The 14,871-nt window shown below is 38.4% G+C and overlaps 1 protein-coding gene across 15 annotated transcripts in view; it reads left to right on the top strand.

Moving 5' to 3' along the window:
- Window positions 1-14,871, top strand: part of LOC106507157 (uncharacterized) — a 674,540-nt gene that overhangs the window by 213,832 nt on the left and 445,837 nt on the right. The window contains exon 1 of one of the 15 annotated variants that reach the window (XR_014819429.1): window positions 11,682-11,834. The exons of the other annotated variants lie outside the window; for them this stretch is intronic. The gene's annotated coding sequence lies outside the window, so the exon portion shown is untranslated. Of the gene's footprint in view, window positions 1-11,681; window positions 11,835-14,871 lie in introns of those variants that run through there. 15 annotated transcript variants of the gene reach the window in all.

The raw sequence follows: 14,871 nt of genomic DNA, 5'->3' as shown, positions 1-14,871 counted from the left end.
AGCCACCTATGCCCCGCCCAAAGGCCTCATAACTCTCTTTAAAAATCTTTCTCAAACAGAGGAATCTTGTGGGTTCATTTGATCTTTTTTATGTTGCTGTTTTCAGGATGTAACTTTTCTCTTTTCCTCTCAAGCCTGGGCTCCAGGCAGTTATCCAAGAGAGGAGAGGTCTGGAATCCTTGGCCGGTCCCAGGGCACACATCAAGGCAGAGATGAAAATATAGGCAAATGGTCTGGGATGTCTTTATGAATACCACTCAGATGACTTGGCTGAAGTCTTCCTCTTACATCAGAACTCAGTGGTTTTAACAACACGGTTTGATAAAAACATTTTCTTTAGCAGTCGTGTTACAGTCATTAAGATGTAACCTTAGGAACTCTATACATGATTTAATTCCTTTTTGAACTAATTTCTTTAGGTTTATAGACATTTATTGGGTTTCTTTCCAGATACAAAAGGAGTTTTTAAAATGACAGTTATATGGATTCTCTGCTTAGCAGAATTTTCTACTAGTTTTTGAGTGTCCTTACCTAGAGATTATTATTAGATACACAGCAAAATACAAATTAATTTGAGATTGAACCTCTTTCTGGTTTTATTTTTTTTTTTTTTTAATTTTATTTTCCCACTGTACAGCAAGGGGGTCAGGTTATCCTTACATGTATACATTACAATTACAGTTTTTCCCCCACCATTTCTTCTGTTGCAACATGAGTATCTAGACATAGTTCTCAATGCTATTCAGCGGGATCTCCTTGTAAATCTATTCTAAGTTGTGTCTGATAAGCCCAAGCTCCCGATCCCTCCCACTCCCTCCCCCTCCCATCAGGCAACCACAAGTCTCTTCTCCAAGTCCATGATTGATTTTCTTTTCTGAGGAGATGTTCATTTGTGCTGGATATTAGATTCCAGTTATAAGTGATGTCATATGGTATTTGTCTTTGTCTTTCTGGCTCATTTCACTCAGTATGAGATTCTCTAGTTCCATCCATGTTGCTGCAAATGGCATGATGTCATCCTTTTTTATGGCTGAGTAGTATTCCATCGTGTATATATACCACATCTTCCGAATCCAATCCTCTGTCGATGGACATTTGGATTGTTTCCATGTCCTGGCTATTGTGAATAGTGCTGCAATGAACATGCGGGTGCATGTGTCTCTTTTAAGTAGAGCTTTGTCCGGATAGATGCCCAAGAGTGGGATTGCAGGGTCATATGGAAGTTCTATGTATAGATTTCTAAGGTATCTCCAAACTGTTCTCCATAGTGGCTGTACCAGTTTACATTCCCACCAGCAGTGCAGGAGGGTTCCCTTTTCTCCACAGCCCCTCCAGCACTTGTTATTTGTGGATTTATTAATGATGGCCATTCTGACTGGTGTGAGGTGGTATCTCATGGTAGTTTTGATTTGCATTTCTCTTATAATCAGCGATGTGGAGCATTTTTTCATGTGTTTGTTGGCCATCTGTATATCTTCCTTGGAGAAATGTCTATTCAGGTCTTTTGCCCATTTTTCCATTGATTGATTGGTTTTTTTGCTGTTGAGTTGTATAAGTTGCTTGTATATTCTAGAGATTAAGCCCTTGTCAGTTGCATCATTTGAAACTATTTTCTCCCATTCTGTAAGTTGTCTTTTTGTTTTCTTTTGGGTTTCCTTTGCTGTGCAAAAGCTTTTCAGTTTGATGAGGTCCCATGGGTTTATTTTTGCTCTAATTTCTATTGCTTTGGGAGACTGACCTGAGAAAATATTCATGATGTTGATGTCAGAGAGTGTTTTGCCTATGTTTTCTTCTAGGAGTTTGATGGTGTCCTGTCGTATATTTAAGTCTTTCAGCCATTTGGAGTTTATTTTTGTGCATGGTGTGAGGGTGTGTTCTAGTTTCATTGCTTTGCATACAGCTGTCCAGGTTTCCCAGCAATACTTGCTGAATAGACTTTCCTTTTCCCATTTGATGTTCTTGCCTCCCTTGTCAAAGATTAATTGACCATAGGTGTCAGGGTTAATTTCCAGATTCTCTATTCTGTTCCATTGGTCTGTCTGTCTGTTTTGATACCAGTACCACACTGTTTTGATGACTGTGGCTTTGTAGTATTTCTTGAAGTCTGGGAGAGTGATGCCTCCTGCTTGGTTTTTGTTTCTCAGGATTGCTTTGGCGATTCTCGGTCTTTTGTGGTTCCATATAAATGTTTGGATTGTTTGTTCTAGTTCTGTGAAAAATGTCATGGGTAATTTGATAGGGATTGCATTGAATCTGTAGATTGCTTTGGGTAGGATGGCCATTTTCACAATATTGATTTTTCCAATCCAGGAACATGGAATATCTTTCCATTTTTTTACATCTTCTTTGATTTCTTTGATTAAGGTTTTATAGTTCTCGGCATATAGGTCCTTTACCTCTTTGGTTAGGTGTATTCCGAGGTATTTGATTTTGTGAGGTACAATTTTAAAAGGTATCGTATTTTTGTATTCCTTTTCTAATGCTTCATTGCTGGTATACAGAAATGCAACTGACTTCTGAATGTTAATCTTATATCCTGCCACTTTGCTGAATTTATTAATCAGTTCAAGGAGTTTTGGGGTTGAGTCCTTAGGGTTTTCTAGGTATAGAATCATGTCATCTGCATACAGTGACAGTTTGATCTCTTCTCTTCCTATATGGATGCCTTTGATTTCTTTTGTTTGTCTAATTGCTGTGGCTAAGACTTCCAAAACGATGTTGAAGAGCAGTGGTGAGAGTGGGCATCCCTGTCTTGTTCCAGATTTGAGTGAGAAGGCTTTCAGTTTTTCCCCATTGAGGATTATATTTGCTGTGGGTTTATCATAAATGGCTTTGATTATATTCAGGAATGTTCCCTCTATACCCACTTTGGCGAGGGTCTTGATCATGAATGGATGTTGAACTTTGTCAAATGCTTTTTCTGCATCTATTGAGATGATCATATGATTTTTGACCTTTTTTTTGTTAATGTGGTGTATGATGTTGATTGATTTGCGTATGTTGAACCATCCTTGTGAACCTGGGATGAACCCAACCTGGTCATGGTGTATAATTTTTTTGATATGTTGTTGGATTCGGTTGGCTAAGATTTTGTTGAGAATTTTTGCATCTATATTCATCAATGATATTGGGCGATAGTTTTCTTTTTTGGTGGTATCTCTGCCTGGTTTTGGAATGAGGGTGATGGTGGCCTCATAGAATGTCTTTGGGAGTATTCCTTCTTCTTCAACCTTTTGAAAGAGTTTAAGGAGGATGGGCACCAATTCCTCTTTATATGTTTGATAGAATTCACCTGTGAAGCCATCTGGTCCTGGGCTTTTATTTGTAGGGAGTGATTTTATGACCTCTTCAATTTCATTTCTGGTGATTGGTCTGTTCAGTTGGTCTGTTTCTGCTTGATTCAGTTTTGGCAGGCTGTAAGATTCTAGAAAATTGTCCATTTCTTCCAGATTGTCAAACTTATTGCCATATAGTTGTTCATAGTATTCTCTTATGGTTTTTTGTATTTCTGCTGTATCCGTTGTGATTTCTCCTTTTTCATTTATAATTTTGGTGATTTGGGTTCTTTCTCTCCTCTTTTTAGTGAGTCTGGCCAGGGGTTTATCAATTTTGTTCACCTTTTCAAAGAACCAGCTCTTGGTTTTATTAATTTTCTCTATTGTTTTTTGAGTCTCTATTTTATTGATTTCTTCTTTGATCTTTACAATTTCCTTCCTTCTGCTGACTTTAGGACTTCTTTGTTCTTCTTTTTCTAATTCATTTAGGTGGAGGGTTAAGTTGTCAATTTGGGATCTTTCTTCTTTTTTGAGAAAGGCCTGTATTGCTATAAATTTCCCTCTGAGCACTGCTTTCGCAGCATCCCATAGATTTTGAGAGGTTGTGTCTTCATTATCATTTGTTTCAAGATAGTTTTTAATTTCCTTCTTGATTTCCTCATTGACCCATTGGTTTTTTAGTAGCATGTTGTTTAGTCTCCATGGAGTAGGTTTTTTCTCTTTCCTTTTCCCATGGTTGATTTCTAATTTCATGGCATTGTGGTCAGAGAAGATACTTGAGATAATTTCTATGCTCCTAAATTTATTGAGATTCGCTTTATGTCCCAATATGTGGTCGATTCTTGAGAATGTTCCATGAGCATTTGAGAAGAATGTGTATTCTGATTTTTTTGGATGTAGTGTCCTGAAGATATCAATTAAGTCTAACTTTTCTATTGTTTCCTTTAAGATCTCTGTTGCTTTATTGGTTTTCTGTCTAGAGGATCTGTCCATTGATGTGAGGGGGGTATTTAGGTCTCCTACTATGATTGTATTCTCTTTCTGGTTTTAAAGTGGAGATAATAAGTTCTTATCTGAAATTTTTGGGGCCAGAAGTATTTTAAGAATTCAGCTTATGCTGGTCAATGGAAAATAAATTTTTGGTGGTGAGCATGTTGTAGGGTATACAGAAGTAGGAATATAATGTACACATGACTCTTTTGTATGTTTGTTTGTTTGTTTTTGTCTTTTGTCTTTTTTTAGGGCCATACTGGCGATATGGAGGTTTGCAGGCTAGGGGTCTAATTGGAGCTGTTGCTGCCAGCCTACACCAGAGCCACAGCAATGCCAGATCCGAGCCGCATCTGTGACCTACACCTCAGCTCCACGGCAACGCCAGATCCTTAACCCACTGAGCAAGGCCAGGGATCGAACCCTCAACCTCGTGGTTCCTAGTCGGATTGTTTCCTCTGTGCCACAATGGGAAGTCCCACATGAATCTTATATAATGTTATGAATCAGTTAACTCAGTAAAAAATTGTAGAAAAGAATTCAAAATTTTGTGGGTATTAGAGAAGTAACATGGTGGCTACGGTCCATAGTATGCCAGTCAAGGTCTGGGGAAGCACCTCTAATTAAGCATAATATTTCTGATGTGGAACATCTGAATACTCACACTACATGAGATAACCTCATGTTAGTTCACCAAATGAAACTTTCCGATATGTATTTCCTTTACTACAGATTTCAGAGTTGCTCTTTCTAGATGTCCTGTTTTGCACAGCCTTTGTGTGTCTATCACCTATTTTGAGAACTTTTGTTTAGTTGATTGTGTAGTCTGGTGGTAGAAATATTTGTCTAGAAACGTGCTACTTGGGAGCATGGAAAGAGCAAAGTACAAAGAATACTTACTCAGAGCTCCTGGAATTTCAATTTATTTCTGCTTTTTGTAGCCATGGTGATGATGGTGATAATGGCCACAATTCATTTGATTTGTCTGAGCCTTAATTTTTGCAACTTCAAAATGAAGATCATAATATGTGCCTTTGCTTTCTCTCAGGCATGGTATCAGATGAAATCAAATGTTGGTTTGAGGATGAAGATCCACTGAAATTCAGTTTCAAAGAAAGGGATCTAGGAGTTCCCGGTGTGGCGCAGCGGAAATGAATCCGATTAGGAACCATGAGGTTTCAGGTTTGATCCCTGGCCTCGCTCAGTGGGTTAAGGATCTGGCGTTGCCATGAGCTGTGGTGTAGGTCATAGACTTGGCTTGGATCCTGTGTTGCTGTGGCTGTAGTGCAGGCCGGCAGCTGTAGCTCCAATTGGATCACTAGCCTGGGAACCTCCATATGCCGAGGGTGTGGCCCTAAAAAGCAATAAATAAATAAATAAATAAATAAAGATAAAAAGTAAAGGGATCTGTCTAAATTCAAGGACTCTATATACTTGAGGCAGTATCTGTTGGTAAATGTTGAGTTACATGGCTTCATTCCTGCTCATATCTGGATATAGATGATTTATTGGGTGTCTGCTGTATTAGGAGCTGCAGGAGGCAGTTGTATTTAATCCTAACAACACCTCTTCGAGGTGGCTCCATCTTTCTCCATTTGAGAGATGACAGAGACTTGGCCAAGGTCACACCACTGTCTAGTGCCTGAGCCAGACTGAAAACCAGATTTGTTTGATGGCAAAGTCAGCACCCTTTCTAGTTGCAAAGACTGTTTTGCAACAGTGAATGTTTTGTGGTTGTTGTTTTGTGTTTTGCAAATTGAGAGCAAGATGGGATTCATAAAAATCTAGATAATTCTTTTCCCTTGAATGTAAATTCCAGACGGTATCCATAAATCACACACTCACTTTGGAAGCTCATGGGAAATTAGTCATTATTTGATGCCTTGGAAAATCTTCATTTTCTCTTCATTCACTCATTCTTTGTGGTAGAATTTATTCTCATCACGCAATCCTTATGAACAAGCAGAAATGTTTTCCTAGTTTAAAAAACATTTATCAAGCCATTCTTACTTTGTAAGTCTCAGAAACAGTATAACAGCATCATTTTTCCTTACTGTCCTCTTAGCCTAAGTGTTTGCTTGCCCTGAATGACTCATTGAATTGAGAAACCCAGACAAGCCTCCCAAAGCATATTCCTTTTTTTTTTTTTTTTTTTGGGCTTTTTAGGGTGGTGCCTGCAACATATGGAAGTTCCCAGGCTAGGGGTTGAATCCCAGGCTGCTGGCCTACACCACAGCAATGTGGGATCCCAGCTGCATCTGCGATCTACACCACAGCTCCAGCTCACAGCAACACTGGATCCTTAATGCACTGAGTAAGGCCAGGGATTGAACCTAAATCCTTACGGATACTAGTCAGGTTCATTACTACTGAGCCGCAGTGGGAACTCCAGCATATTCCTTTCTTATTTCCAGTTAGTGGTCCGATCTGAGATGCTCTCCTTGCTAATAGTGATTACATTTACTGAGACTCTGGGTGTAGTCACTCAGAGATGAGGAAGCCTGGGGAGAGGCTGGATTGGGGGTGGGAGACTGACAAGTGAGCACTGTTGAGTCACTTTATTTTAGTTTCTCTCTTTCTCTCATTTAAGATGTCCAGAGTAGGCTTGATGCCTCTGAGAAAGGGATGTTAGAAGGCCTGTCTCCCACAGAGATTGTTCCCTGACCCATCATTTGGTCAACTGGGGTTTCATTCTGGAGAGTAAGAGCCTCTTTATAGATTCAAATTCCTCCTGGCTGCGTTGAGCCAAGTGTTAATTAATGTGTAAGTGTCAGTTGCTCTAGTTAGGTATCTGGAAAGAATTAGTCTTCATGAAATGAACTAAGAGAGGATGAATTTGAGGAAAAGAGAAAGAAAAATTAAGTTCCAGCTTTCATATGCTTTCCTTCTGGCTGGTGACTGTGGGGCAGGGAAGTAGGATTCATAAAAGGATGTAAGAAAACTAAGTGCTTTACTGGCAGATGTTACATTCTTTTTTTTTTTTTTTTTAATTTTTTTTATTTTCCCACTGTACAGCAAGGGGGTCAGGTTATCCTTAGATGTATACATTGCAGTTACGATGTTACATTCTTTTAATGGCTCCCATGATCTGAGATGTCCATTTTTTTCTCTGTCTTTTTCATAGTCAACTAAAAAAATATCGAGGACCTCACATGTGTCCAGGCGTACTGCCCCAGATCATACTCTGTGATCAAGCATGTAGGTAGCCCTTGCTCTCCTTAGTCTATTAGGAGAGATGGATGTTAATTAAGTAACATAAAATATTATAAATTATTGACTGAGGAAGACATTTATGATGTTGTTAGAGAAGACGTTTTTATAAGATGGATTAACCAGTGATGAGGTTGCTATACTCTATTTTCTTGTAAATGTCAGGAGCCTAAGAAACTTTTATTAGGTTTTATAGGGAATAACCTAGTTAAGAAAAAAGATTAATCATGTAATTTTTAAATGGACTGCTGGATTTAAATGAACTTCAAATACACACAGAAAAAAATGTGTCTCTGTGTGTGTACACATAAATTTTTTATATGTATAATTTGTTTTTTTTTAACTAGCATCTTTCCCTGATTATGAAAGCAATGTAAAGTTATCACAGAAAGTTTGGAAAATCACGAAAACTGAAAAGAAAACAAATCAAATCAAAATTCCTCAGAAATAATTAATGTTAACATTTTGATATACACATATTGAAAAAATAAAATTTGGATTATATTACAAAAACAAAATTAACTTTTAAAAAGATTTTTTTCATTGAATTATAAGCATTTCTCCTTCCTTTTACTTGCTGCATTGTATTCTATGTGTCATAATTTATTTTGTTTTTCTTTTGTTGCACATAATAAATTGTATCCTACTTTGCTATCATTAATAATACTATGTAGTACAGGTTTCTATAATTTATGACAATTTTCTCAGGCGCAATTTTTTTTTTTTTTTTTGCCTTTTAGGGCCACAGCTGTGGCATACGGAGATTCCCAGGCTAAAGGTCTAATCGGAGGTATAGTTGCCTGCCTACGTCACAGCCCCAGCAACACCAGATCTGAGCCATGTCTGCGACCTACACATAGCTCACAGCAATGCCAGATCCTTAACCCATTGAGTAAGTAAGGCCAGGGATAGAACCCGCAACCTCGTGGTTCCTAGTTGGATTCGTTTCCACTGAGCCATGACAGAAACTCCTCTCAGGCTAGATTTTGAAAAGAAAAAAAAAAAAAAAAAACGCAGTCCAAGGAATGAAATTTTAAGGTTTATGCTATGTATTACAAAACTGCTTTCTAGATAGATAATATAAATCTAGTTCCCATTAACAAAGTATGACAGTAATTATATTACTGGTTACTCTTATTATCACTGAATGTGATTAGGGCTATAAGTAGTTCAAAAATACTAGTTTCTTTTAATTTCTTTTTTAAAAAATAATTTTTTAAAGCTACGAGGAACTTTATTTATCTGTAAATAAAGTTGGTAGCAGATGGAGTTCCTAGGCCTGTGATCAAATCTGAGCAGTAGTTGTAACCTGTGCTGTAGCTGTGGCAGTGTTGGATCCTTTAATGCACTGTACCAGGCTGAGGATCAAACCTATGTCCTGGTGCTGCAGAGATGCCACCACTGATTCCATTGCTCCAGAGTGGCCACTCCTAATTTAGTATTTTGATCTACTTAATTTTTAAAGTATTTGTTAGCCATCTGTACATCTTTTAGGAATCTCAGTTCATGTTCTTTGGTCATTTTTTATTTGTGGTTTTAGTGTTTTTCTTATGCTTTGATAAGAGGTTTTTTTTTTTTTTTCCTTGTCTTTTTGCCTTTTCTAGGGCCGCTTCCCATGGCATATGGAGGTTCCCAGGCTAGGGGTCGAATCGGAGCTGAAGCCACTGGCCTACTCCACAGCCACAGCAACGCTGGATCTGAGCCGAGTCTGAAACCTGCACCACAGCTCACGGCAATGCTGGATCCTTAACCCACTGAGCAAGGGCAGGGATCGAACCTGCAACCTCATGGTTCCTAGTAGGATTTGTTAACCACTGCGCCACGACAGGAACTCCAAGAGCTTCTTTTTTTTTTTTTTTTTTTTTTATGTAAAGGATACCAATCTTTTGTCATATGCAAAAATTTCCAAGTCTTTTTGTGTAGCAGAACTTTGTTTGTTTGTTTCTTTCTTTTTAATGGCTGCACTGACAATATATGGAAGTTTCCAGGCCAAGGATTTAATAGCAGCGTAGGTCACAGCTGCAGCAACACCAGGTCTTTAACCCACTGTGCCAAAGTGAGAAGCCCTCCAGAAATTTCTGATTTTTATGTGATCATATTTACTTGTTTTTTCTTCTTGATTTCTATTGCTTTTATGATCAGAAAGTCATTCTCTGTCTTATTAATCAGATGACATTTTGTTTATGTAATTTAAATCTCAGTGAATTTTCACTGTGGTGCTCATAGTCTACTTCAGCAAACTGGTGTATTGCCTCACATGTAAATATGAGGTGTGGTCACTTTATGTTTGGCTGGTAGAAATCAATGTCTATTTGATTTCAATAGACATTGCTCATTGCTCAATTCTTTTTTTTTTCTTTTTAGGGCTGCACCTGCCACATATGGAAGGGTTCAGAGTTTGGGGTCAAATCAGAGCCACAGCTGCCAGCCTACGTCACATCTGCAACAATGCTGGATCCTAGCCAAGTCTGTGTTGTACACTGCAGCTCACAGCTTAACCCACTGAGTGAGGCCAGGGATCAAACCTACATCCTCATGGATACTAGTTGGGTTCTTAACCCCCATCCAAGCCACAACAGGAACTTCCTTTGGGGTAGTTCTTTAAGCCACACTTTGAAAGAGGAGGAACGGTTCCTCAGTCAAACAAAGGGAGGATCATAAAAGATGGGAAATCATCACAAAGGGGAACAGAGACCTTGATCAAATTGACATTGGGGAATTTAGGCAAATTATTCTAGTTTAAACAGCAGAAAAGAGGATTAGAGAAGATGAGATTTGAGTCTCGGCAACCATTAGGAAAGAAAATGTTACATTTATCAACAATGTTTAACAAATGGGGAAGGTAGTATCATATGGACTAGAGCGACAGTCTCAAGGAAGTATTTAGATGGTAGAATTTGTCCTCTCCATCTCTGGCCTTTCATTGACCTTAAATATGGAAAAAGTACAACGTAACATAGAGGAAATACATTCTAGTTTGGGAATGAGGGCTCTGGGGCTCCAACATTAGCACTGTCATCTATTCTAGTTACTTTTTCTCCAAGGGCTTCTATTTCTTTATCATTGTAAGTGTTTTCTGGACCAGATGATTTTTTTTTTCTTTTGTCTTTTGTCCTTTTTTTTTTTTTTTTTTTTTTTTTTTTTAGGGCCGCCCCCACAGCATATGGAGGTTCCCAGGGGTCTAATCGGAGCTGTAGCTGCTGGCCTATGCAGAGCCACAGCAACGCCAGACCCGAGCCACATCTGTGACCTACACCACAGCTCACAGCAATGCCAGATCCTCATCCCACTGAGCGCGGCCAGGGATCGAACCTGAAACCTCATTTTTCCTAGTCAGATTTGCTTCTGCTGCTCCATGATGGGAACTCCAAGGACCAGATGATTTTTAAAGTCTCTCACAGCTTTAAAAATTCTCTGTTCTCATAGTTTTAGGTACCAGTTTCATGTTTCGAAATTGCAAACTGACCTGAGAAATCTTGTGAAAATAGGAACTTGTACTTTTCTAGGATTTTTACTTCCTGTTTTTATAAAATTTGAGCCAGAGAGGATGCTAAAGAAATGTTGCAATGAGCCTCTGCCTGCTGCTTATCCAGCTGAACAGAGGAGATTTCTGATGCCTGGAGGTGAGGCTTGTTTAAGGGGAGTTGACAGCAGAAGCAGAGCCGCTAACCTCTTCAGTATGTCTAATAGTTGGCATCATCATTATAAACTGCTGTCTTGTGACCAAAAACCAAAAGGAAGATATGCTCAGAAATGTTGACCAGGTAGTAAAAGAAACATAACTGTTGGAAATGTGAAAACTGTGGTTCAGATTTGTTGGTAATTTAGATAAAATTTGGGGTTTGGTTCATTTAATTTGAAAATGCTTGCCCAGCTCTGCAGCTAATTATGTACTGAAACAGTTTAGCCTCCTGTCATTTCAGTCTTTAGTAGGGGCAGAAGAACTGAAGGATGTAAAAGAGAACTGCCTTGCCTTTTGGGAGTTCCTTGCTCTTTGGTATTTTGCTATTTTCTTTCATTTTTGTTTTGAGGCATTAGAATTTGCGTTTATGTCTTTCGGCTGTATGCTTTGCAGTCTTATTATCTAAGGAATCTATAAGCAGCTTAACCCTGTCAAGGGTTAAGATTGCACTGAAATGGTCTCTTCAGGAAGCATCAGAATTCCACTCCTCAAGCCATTAACCATGTCTTGCTTACATGAAGCTTATCACTTAGAAGATTTCCATCTTATCATGGGCTGCATCATAAATAATGGAAAAAACTGTCTGAGGTGTTTGAGTGTTCTCTTAGATTTATTTGAAATTTCCAGCTTCATGTACTTGACAGAAGACCTCTGACCTCAGGGCTGACAGCATGAAGGTGAGGTACAGCTCCTTTTAGTCAGCCAAGGAGAGCACATGATTGCTCTGCAGATGCTTTCTATTATTTTTGTCGTGAAATTTCTGAGAGTAGTGCATGGGGAATGAATTCACTTTAGGAAAAAAAGCCTGGCAGAGAGAATTCATTCCTCAAATGGAAAACTTTTAAAAGCCTTTTATTTATCTGCCTGTAATCTTAAGAAGGAGTTTTTAAATTAAATGTATTGAAAATTTATTAGTTTTATTAGGAAGAAATTTTAGGGAGGGCTTAGGTTAATATCTAATTCTCTATGTACTTAAAATTCTCCTAGATAAATTTAAAAAGACAAAATTTATATTAGCTATTACAAGTTACAGGAGGCTTAAAATGAAATTTTCTCAGTTCTCTCACTTTTTGTTTCTAAAACTCTTCTGCACATAGTAACAGTCTTTACATATTATTCATTTACTGTCTCAACCTTTGCTTCTTGGTCTAAAATAGAAAGCAAAGGGATACTTAACTCAGCCATGCACTTTTGTTCCCCCTCCGTTGTGATCTTTCTTTCATCCAACCTGAAATACCCTTTTCTCTCAATTTCTGACTGTAAAAATTGTGTTTATCTTTTAAAGTTCAGATCAGATGTTACCTTCCTCTATCCCCTAGGACAGATTTCTGAACACAAAAAAAGTCTGTGAACATTTGAGAAAGTAAGCAGCGATCACCAGTGATCTGCATGACTTTTTTTTTTTTTGGTCTTTTTGCTATTTCTTGGGCCTCTCCCACGGCATATGGAGGTTCCCAGGCTAGGGGTCCAATCGGAGCTGTAGCCACCGGCCTACGCCAGAGCCACAGCAACGTGGGATCCGAGCTGTGTCTGCGACCTACACCGCAGCTCACAGCAACGCCGGATCGTTAACCCACTGAGCAAGGGCAGGGACCGAACCCGCAACCTCCTGGTTCCTAGTCGGATTCGTTAACCACTGCGCCACGATGGGAACTCCTGCATGACTTTTTGATTAAAAAAAAAATCATTCCACACTAACTTTATCTCTTTTGGGGAGCATTATTAATCCTCTGATAAATAATGGAAATGCAATAGACATGGTATCTCTGGATTTCAGTAAGTCTTTGATAAGGTCTCGCTTAAGTGGCTTCGTGGTCCATGTGGTAGTACAGTTAGGTAGATTAGTAACTGGTTACATGTCTGGAGCCAAAAATGACTAATTAATGGTCTTTGGCCTGTGAAATGCTTCCTGTGGAAGGGTACCAGGCTTTGTCCTTGGCACTATCCTAGAGAAAATTTTTTTGTTAATGATGAATCAGTTGAGATGGGTTTAGGCCATGCTATAGTATCAAACAATCCACCAAATTTAGTGGTTAAAAGATAATAAAGGTTGATTTTTCTCTCATACTGCAGGTCCATCCTGGGGTAATAGGGGATGGGTGGGAGGTCTTGATCCATGCATGTCATACTCATTATCTGGAACATTGCTGGCCACACAGCCCTACCTGATCTCAAGTGGGTGGGCCTGCAAGTTTGCACATGCCTGCAAGTTTGCACATGCCTGCAAGGAGAGATCTGCCACATTTGCAAACATCCCTAATGACCACCACACTGATTGGATAAATGAAAACATAAAGTATCATTGGATGAAATTAAATTGAGGGTATAGTAAATGGGATTTCTAGTCAGAAAACCTGGTAGCAGATTCTGAACTTTTCCACTTGTTATTTGTAATACCTTGGTCAAATCACTTGACTTTTCTAGTCCGTATCCTTATTTATAAAATAAGACTATCAATGATGTCAACATCCTAGGGTTACTGTGAGGTGTACTGGTGTCTGGTACTGGTGTCTCTGAGTTTGGAATCAGTTTTATATATTGGTGCTTTATTCTTGGATGTATAAAAGTTTTCTATTGCAAAATATTATCCATAATGTTATTGTCCATTTAGAAAATTTGCTTCTTTTTAAGTTTAATTGTAGTTTGTTTTGAATTGCACCTTGTATTTGCTTACCTTGCCAATCTTAAAAAACAATATGTGAACTCTCTTATAAATAGCTCATTGTTATTTATTTAGTCTGAAAGCCTTTTTTCTTTCTTTTTTTTTATTTGGTAGAGGCATTTGATCCATTTACTTTTATTCCTACAACTTTTAAACTAAAACTTTCTTTTGGACATCATGATTTATACTTTCTGTTTCTGTATTTCCCTTTTATTCTGATTTATGCTATATATACTATTTGCTTTGCATTTTCTTCTTTGCATATATAACATCCTGTTTTCCATTCTACTAATATATACTTTAAAGAAATAGAACCCAGCCTCCTAAGAGCTGTCTTTTTTTGAAATATCAAAATCAAGAATGAAATAATTATTTAATGACTCCAAACTTTGAACCCTGGTCTTCTCATCTGTGTTTGTGCTTTAGAATATTTTCATATACCCAGATTTCATCCTCTTCACTTATCCTATGAAGGACTAACTTCAAGTACATATAAGACTTGGAAGTTACCCAGTGGTACATAGCCTCACCTAGGTTAGATACAAAAAGGGTCCTCTTTGGGGTTAGATTAAAAGACTTAAAAAGGACACATAGCAAGCAGGTGCTGAGTTGACAGCCAGGTAGTAGTTGTGCTGGAAAGTGGCTGCTGCTCTGAGATTTCATTTCATGAAAACTGCTCCTGAATCCTCCTGGTGCAGATTTCAGTGGCTTCTGGGAGAAGTGATCCTGTTATGCCCCCACTCAACAAATAACCCATAACACGAACTCGATCATCTGGGAGCAGGCAGAGACCAGTGCATAGGTAGAAGGAAGTCAGTGTGAATGTAGTTTCCTGTGGCAGTGTGCAAATAAAATGGTCTTAGGGTAATGCAGGTTGTAAGGCCCACTCTAGATCCTGAAGCACTGAGGTGGAATAAGCACAGATGCTGGTTGCTTGCTGTGGATTAAGAAGCATTATTTAATTTTGCACTGGAATCCAGAGTGCTGTAGTTTCTAAGGTGTTATGTTATTGCATGGACAGTTTTTTTTTATTTCATATTTTCTTTGTTGAT

The sequence above is a fragment of the Sus scrofa genome, chromosome 11 (assembly GCF_054392235.1).
Source record: "Sus scrofa isolate SSC_HxYL_T2T_F1_AM1 chromosome 11, Sscrofa_HxYL_maternal_Yorkshire_Landrace_v2.0, whole genome shotgun sequence".
In the NCBI taxonomy this organism is placed as follows: Eukaryota; Metazoa; Chordata; class Mammalia; order Artiodactyla; family Suidae; genus Sus; species Sus scrofa.
Note: the sequence above shows the minus strand (reverse complement) of the source record. Positions and strands in the feature narration are given on the sequence as shown.